Here is a 7,018-nt window from a genome sequence, read left to right on the forward strand (position 1 = left end):
AAGCAACTTGGAACTTTAGTAAACATGGGAAGCCCTTATCACAAGCTGAAAGGCCTTTTTGACTGCTAATTGAATCATGATTAATATCTGTTCATGAATCTTTTCCTCCCCCTGTGTCTTTTTCGGTCAACCCAGTAAGTCACTCTGAGAAGCAGCTTTTTTAAAAACCCAAGTTTAATGCTTACTGGCAAAAAGTACTTTGCCTGCTGTCACTAACTGTGTTTTGCACCAGTCATTTGATTGTGTTCCTGTCTCAACTTAATTGTAGCAAATTTTCAGATCAAAAGTGAAAAGGGCTTTTTCTGTGTACCTCAGTAAGTGAATAAAAGGCAGTCCGTCATATTCCTGACAGACCTGAAATATGCATGGAGATGCGCTCAAAAAATTGGACGCCAGAAACGTGATGTGAATGCCAAATGATTAGCTGAGAATGGATTAGATGCAGTGACAGTTTAGAAAACGCACGGCGGAAGGAGACGTACCTGAAGCACCATTCAATATGATCCATGTTCATTATGGGGTGGTTTGTGTCACAAAATGACAGAAGATGCTAATGTGGGTCAGCAAGCCAGCTGAAAAGAATCTGAAATCCGTAAAGAAAAGAGATTATGTAGGTAGAAAATGAACTTTGGAAAACAGGAAGCAAGTACCTGAAAAGCAATAGACTAAAAGCCAACAGAATGAGGAAAACCTGAAGATTTATGATTTAATAGCAAGTGTTAATGCTTGCGAAGCAACTTTCTGTGCAAAATCCCATCAAGGGTAAAAACTGAACAAGAATAATTGATAAAATATCCCCGCAGAAACAAATGGGAGAGCCCAACAGCATTAGCGTTCTCATCTATATTGGTAATCCTCAGGATCTTGAAGACAAGAGATGGTCTCTGCAAATACTTGAATAGTGAAAAGGAACACTATCAGGATTACTTTGTTCACTGCGACTTGAACAAGTGCATGTTATGATACCCTTTGTGATTTCATCAATGGACTTGCATACCCAGTTGCAGCACCCCCTCCCCAGGGAGCAGGAGCCCTCTCACCAGTGCCACTAATGATCACACTGGAACAGGAGCCCTCTGGAAGGTAGTACCAGACAGGCTGTTCCCTCTTGCCTCTTCACACGGCCAATCCACCAAGACAAAGAACACCAGAGCAGGACTCCTCTAAAGGCGCCTGAGCTAACCAACACACCAAGGTGCTTGGGCGGCTAACAAGCCAAGAGCCTTCAGCTCTTCTGAGGGCTCGATGCTGCCGATGCTCTGCTCAGGGAGCCTGCGCCTTGCTCCTTGCCACTAGCACACTTCCTCAAAAGCAGAGAATCCTGGTGATCCCTGTGGCTCTGCTCCCAGTGCTCCTGTACCGCATCATAAACAATCTCATGAGGACCCTCTCTCTGGGTCTTCTTCCTTCTCCATGATGTTGTCTCATGACATCCCGGGCCAACTGCGTTGCTAAGAGTGGTGCCGGCCTATTTAAATGCCCTGGGGGCAGACCAGAGCAACAACTTTGGCAGCCAGGTCCACTCCTTGGCCCATCCTGCCCCAGCTGCCACGGACTGACGCAAATTCATATCTGGGTCTGGCGGACCTCACCTCAAAAGGGATAATAAAGATATTATTATTATTATTATTATTATTATTATTATTATTATTATTATTATTATATTGTAGAGTTGGAAATGGTTCAGAAAAGGGAACCAAAATAATCAAGGGAGTGGGGCAACTCTCCTTTGTGGAAAGGCAGATCCAGTTTGGGCAGTGGGAGGATCCAAAATTGGATCTGCATGCAAAGCAGATGCTCTACTACTGAACTAAGTTCCCTCCCCAAAGCATATTTCTCCTCTTTCTTTTCCACGCTGCTGACTCAAGCCAGAGCAGGCAGTTGTTGAACATCTTTGAATGTCACTCTACAACTATTTAAGATTGAACTTTAAAGTAATAAGAAAACAATGTTTTAAACCATCACCTATAAATTAACTACCAGTTGTCCTGCCAGCAGCTTGTGCCAATTTCTGTCTAACAAAAGGTTTCAGTTTAATTCTTTCACATTTAAGTCACCTTTTCAGTTACTCCTATGAACGGATTGCCTCCCTGCTTTAAAGGTTTTCATAACTATAGGTCTGGAAAACATCAAGTAAGAACCAACTTATTCAAGTGATCTGAAAGATAAATTAGAATCCAAAGAAGACTTTAACGCTGAATTTAATCTCAAGTAAATAGGATTATGAAAGTTCAATAGCATCTTCAGCATTATTTTTTCTGACTGAAGTATTCTAGATAACTTCTGGGCTTATTGATTTAATATGAGTGTTTGTGTGTTTCCAACCAGGAAAACTGTGCTCAGCATGAGATTTTATGCTTCGGCTCTAACAATCCTGTCTTCCCACAGAGATCTTCAAAAACCTACATTTCAAGCATTTTTCTTTGAATGTCATCTGAACAGAACAGCACTTCTATTTTTCCTGCTTGGTTCTGATTGGTATCTCTTTGTTTCAGCCGATGAAGATGTAACGAGATTTCAGAGAGGACTAGTAATTTCTTATTTGGTGAGAAGGGTTTTTCTTCAAAGCAGAACTCTCACTTCTATGCCATTCATATTGGTGCATCCCTCTTTTAAAAATGCTTTGGGTGTAGGTAAATTAAAGACCTAATCTGAGGTATGGAAACTTGAGATACTGGATCCCTGCAAGATTTGGCTACCACAAAACAAATTTACGTTGGGATTATTTCCATGGGGACAAATTGTCCTGCCATTTCAAATTATGGACCGCATTATTAATGAGCTGCATAATAAAGGTTGCCAAGGTTAGCTTTCTTCCATTTAGAGGAGTGAGTCATGCCTTTGGCTGATCCTCTGTAGCAACAATTGTTACTTGACAGAATGGAAGTGGGGGAAAGAGCTTGGAGCAGACTCCATTAAAGCTCTGTAGCAATCAAGGAGCAATTTTCATTTCTTCATCTGGAACATCCCGAGGATGATTTTCAATTGGCTTTGTATTTTGTATCCCTATTTATGCTTATGCAAAGCCCACATATCAGTTCCTAATGGTGAAATGAAAGTTATTTTCTCGCACTCAATTTGCATGGGTATAGAGAAGATTTGCATTCGTTTAATATATTGCACATTGCACTGGGGATAGAGAATTCTTCAGGGCAAGGCTTCATGACTCTCTGAAAAACTTCATGGAGGTTTTGTAGACTTGATACAGTCTTCTCATAGGGACTATGCGGGACTGAAATAGAACATGCCCATTCATGCACATGAATTTATATAGATAATAAATCATTTGCTTATTTAGGAGAAATGAAGGGGAGTTCACATGAGACTGCTGCAAAAAGAAAGAAAGAATGCAATTAAGTAATGCAGGCAGTTTGCTTCGTAGTCTGATTTGTCAGAAAGAATTTCAGCTCTAGGAATCAATATTGATAATCCTCTCTGAATCTAAAAATCACCATCCAAGAGTTTGCCTTTTAATTAATACCTTGTGTTTGGTAACAGAGGGACTTCTTTTGATAGTTACAAAGCACTCTCGTTCCACTTTGCCAACACACCATAGAAGAAGACTTGACAGACAGAGCAATGATTAATAGTTATTCAGTATGCTACAACAGCAGCAAGAATACTTATTGCAAAGTACTGGAAGACACAAGATCTACCCACCCGGGAAGAATGGCAGATAATGGTGATGTACTACATGGAACTGGCGGAAATGACTGGCAGAATCCGAGACCAGGGAGAAGAGTCGGTAGAAGAAGATTGGAAGAAATTTAAAGATTATTTACAGAAACATTGTAAAATTAAGGAATGTTAGAAGGATGCTGGAATGAAGTTATGTGGTTTTAGCAGTAATGTTATAAAGGATTAAGTAAAAATGGATTGTTAATGGGTGAGAATGTAAAGTTACAATATATTAAGATAAATTATTAAGATAAAAACAAAGATGGAAAGGATTTGCTGAAATAACTAATTGAACTAGAATACAAAAAAGGGAGGTGTGAGGAGGTCAAGGAAACAAGCAAATGAAAGATGAGACATGGAACGATTGACTTGTTTTTTTATTGTTTTTATTTTTCTGTTTTTCTGTTTTCTTTTTCTTTATTTTTTGTAATTTTTTGAAATCTCAATAAATATTACTCTAAAAAAAAAGATTAATAGTTATTCAAATATGACAACAGAAGTTATGCCAAGTTATGTAAGTATGGGCAGGTGGGTTTGATTTGGCTCCCCAGCCAGGGATTGGGAGAAAATTATCTCTAAATTCTCCCTAACTGCTAAATGAGAATTGAGTATGTGTACCCAGCATGCACACCTAGGTCCCAGCATGCCAGGCCTAAAGGACAGCCCCAAAGATCCCCACAAGTCAAAGGCAGTGGAATGTGAATCAGGAGTGCCCTTAAAGCCCATAATGCCTCAAAGTGTCTGTCAATTAAGTTCTTAGATTTCATTACCTGCCAGCATTGAATGCCAACTGAACAAATAAGGAGAGAGAAAGAATAAAAATAACCCTGTAGTGTGGGGTAGGCGTGCTCGCTTCGGCAGCATATAGTAGTGATGTACGGAAGTGAGAGCTGGACCATAAAGAAGGCTGATCACCGAAGGATTGATGCTTTTGAATTATGGTGCTGGAGGAGACTCTTGAGAGTCCCATGGACTCCAAGAAGAACAAACCTATCCATTCTTAAGGAAATCAGCCCTGAGTGCTCACTGGAAGGACAGATCGTGAAGCTGAGGCTCCAATACTTTGGCCACCTCATGAGAAGAGAAGATTCCCTGGAAAAGACCCTGATGTTGGGAAAGATGGAGGGCACAAGGAGAAGGGGACGACAGAGGACAAGATGGTTGGATAGTGTTCTCAAAGCTACCAGCATGAGTTTGACCAAACTGCGGGAGGCAGTGGAAGACAGAAGTGCCTGGTGTGCTCTGGTCCAGGGGGTCACGAAGAGTCGGACACGACTAAACGACTAAACAACAAAAGTGGGGTAGGCATAAAATCAGAAATGTCAAGGGCTCCCCCTTCTCCAAATCTACTCAGCTCCTGAAAGGATTACAGTGGTACCTCGGGTTAAGAACTTAATTCGTTCCGGAGGTCTGTTCTTAATCTGAAATTGTTCTTAACCTGAGGTACCACTTTAGCTAATGGGGCCTCCCGTCGCCACCGCACAATTTCTGTTCTCATCCTGAAGCAAAGTTCTTAACCCAAGGTACTATTTCTGGGTTAGCGGAGTCTGTAACCTGAAGCGTCTGTAACCTGAGGTACCACTGTACTAGCAAAAACAAAACCCACCCTATAGCAGGAGGGAAGGTGCAGCAAAAAAGGGGGGGAGCAGAAGGTTCACTTCAGCATGGCTGTAAAGGTTATGCACAATGGTATCAATTCACCAGCATAGATTTATTAACCTTGGGTACTGTGTCACTCTGTGTCAGTGCAAAGCAATTTAACAGCAATCCTATTCTGGGTGTAAATTGAATATAAGACGCCTCTGCCCCGTCTTATCACTCTAAAGACATTTTCCTCCTTTGGTTTTCTTGTTCTATGGCTATGAAGGCAAAGAGGTGCCAAATGCATGCTGCACATAACATTGACAGGGTGGTCCTTTGCATATAATAATGTTCTATATGACTGAATAGTTTTGCAAACTTATGAACTGGGGTCCTAACTATGAGCTCAGCATTCAAGTTGGAGATATTTTGCAGAGATTAAATCTATATTGGAGGTGCTGAATGCCTTCTGAGTCTGTTACATCAGTAATAACAGGTGTCCTGCAACCTGAATATGAGTATCTGATCATTTTCTGATCCCATTAAAAAACAAAACAGCATTTTATTTACTGGTACTTCTTTTTTTACCCACAGTTATATGCTCAGCAGATGTCTTTTGTGAGCAGTCTCTGATGGGAGTGTTTTTAATTCTGGTTTGTGCTCAACAAAAGCAGATGGCACCAAACAGTTAAAAGCATTAGCTGCCATTTTGGAAAGTAAGAAGCAGCTCACTCCCAAACACATAGACACACACACACACACACACTCCTAGCCAGCAGATTTTTATAGGGACAAAAAACAATGTTCAGAAAAAATACACCAGCCACTAAAAGCAAAAGGTTGAAATTAATGAAACACGTGTGCACACACAAAAAATCTCCAGCTGATTAAGATGAAAACTGTCTGCTTTTAAATAAGGCCAGGAATTAAGTACAAGACAACACAAAGAAACAACTTTGCATGAAAATAAACACACAAATGAATGGAACAAGACAATTAAGGGGGGGGAGTGGGATGCTAATATCTGCAGCTGCAAGTGTTTCTGCTGTCAGTCAACAAATGCATATGTAAGTTCCACAATGTCACAAATATGAACTTCAGAAGAGAAAACCTAGTTAAAGCACAAAAACAAAGGGCATCTTAAGCATCCATAAAATGACTCCCCTCTCCCCCTGATTAATTTAAAATATGCATAGGAGATAATTTGGTCCTGAATGCCATCACTGAAATGGCATTTGTGCAGATGAATAATCTGCATATTTTTATTAAAGTGCAAGAATAATTATTTTATGGGGAAGCAACTCCAAAGGCCTCTGAGCCAAGGTGCAAACATGTAATAACTGAATGGTTCTTTCCATATAAAGTATCTACACCGACCACCCCCAACTTGCAAAAAATCTGTCTAGGGGTGAGGTGGGAGTGGTCCGTTATGTAAGCTCCCCTGCTCAAATTATTGCAAGGCACAGCTCAAGCTCACCTCAGCCAAGCACCTTGTTTCAATTCTGCTCGCATGCTTATGTTGTCTACTGCTGACCACACTAGAAGAGCCCTGGTGGATCAGGCCAAAGGCCTATCTAGTTCAGCACCCTGTTTCTCTCTGTGGCCCATTAGAAGCCTCTGGGATCTAGATCAATAACTCTGTTTTGCTATCGGAACCCAAAGTCTGGTATTTGGAGACATCAAGGGGAGCATCATGACTGGTAGCTCCTGAGAGCTTTATCCATCAGGAATTTGTCTAATCTCATTCTGAAGCCATGTT

The 7,018-nt window shown here is 40.9% G+C and overlaps 1 long non-coding RNA gene across 1 annotated transcript; it reads left to right on the top strand.

Annotated features, from left to right (window-relative positions):
- The first annotated feature begins 813 nt into the window (after nucleotides 1-813).
- LOC309366472 lies at nucleotides 814-6,019 on the top strand. The gene is made up of 3 exons (XR_014166716.1): nucleotides 814-1,195; nucleotides 2,389-2,545; nucleotides 5,854-6,019. It is a non-coding gene; the product is annotated as an uncharacterized lncRNA (long non-coding RNA).
- Nucleotides 6,020-7,018: the final 999 nt, after the last annotated feature.

This window comes from Podarcis melisellensis (assembly GCF_964234715.1).
Source record: "Podarcis melisellensis genome assembly, chromosome: 3".
In the NCBI taxonomy this organism is placed as follows: domain Eukaryota; kingdom Metazoa; phylum Chordata; class Lepidosauria; order Squamata; family Lacertidae; genus Podarcis; species Podarcis melisellensis.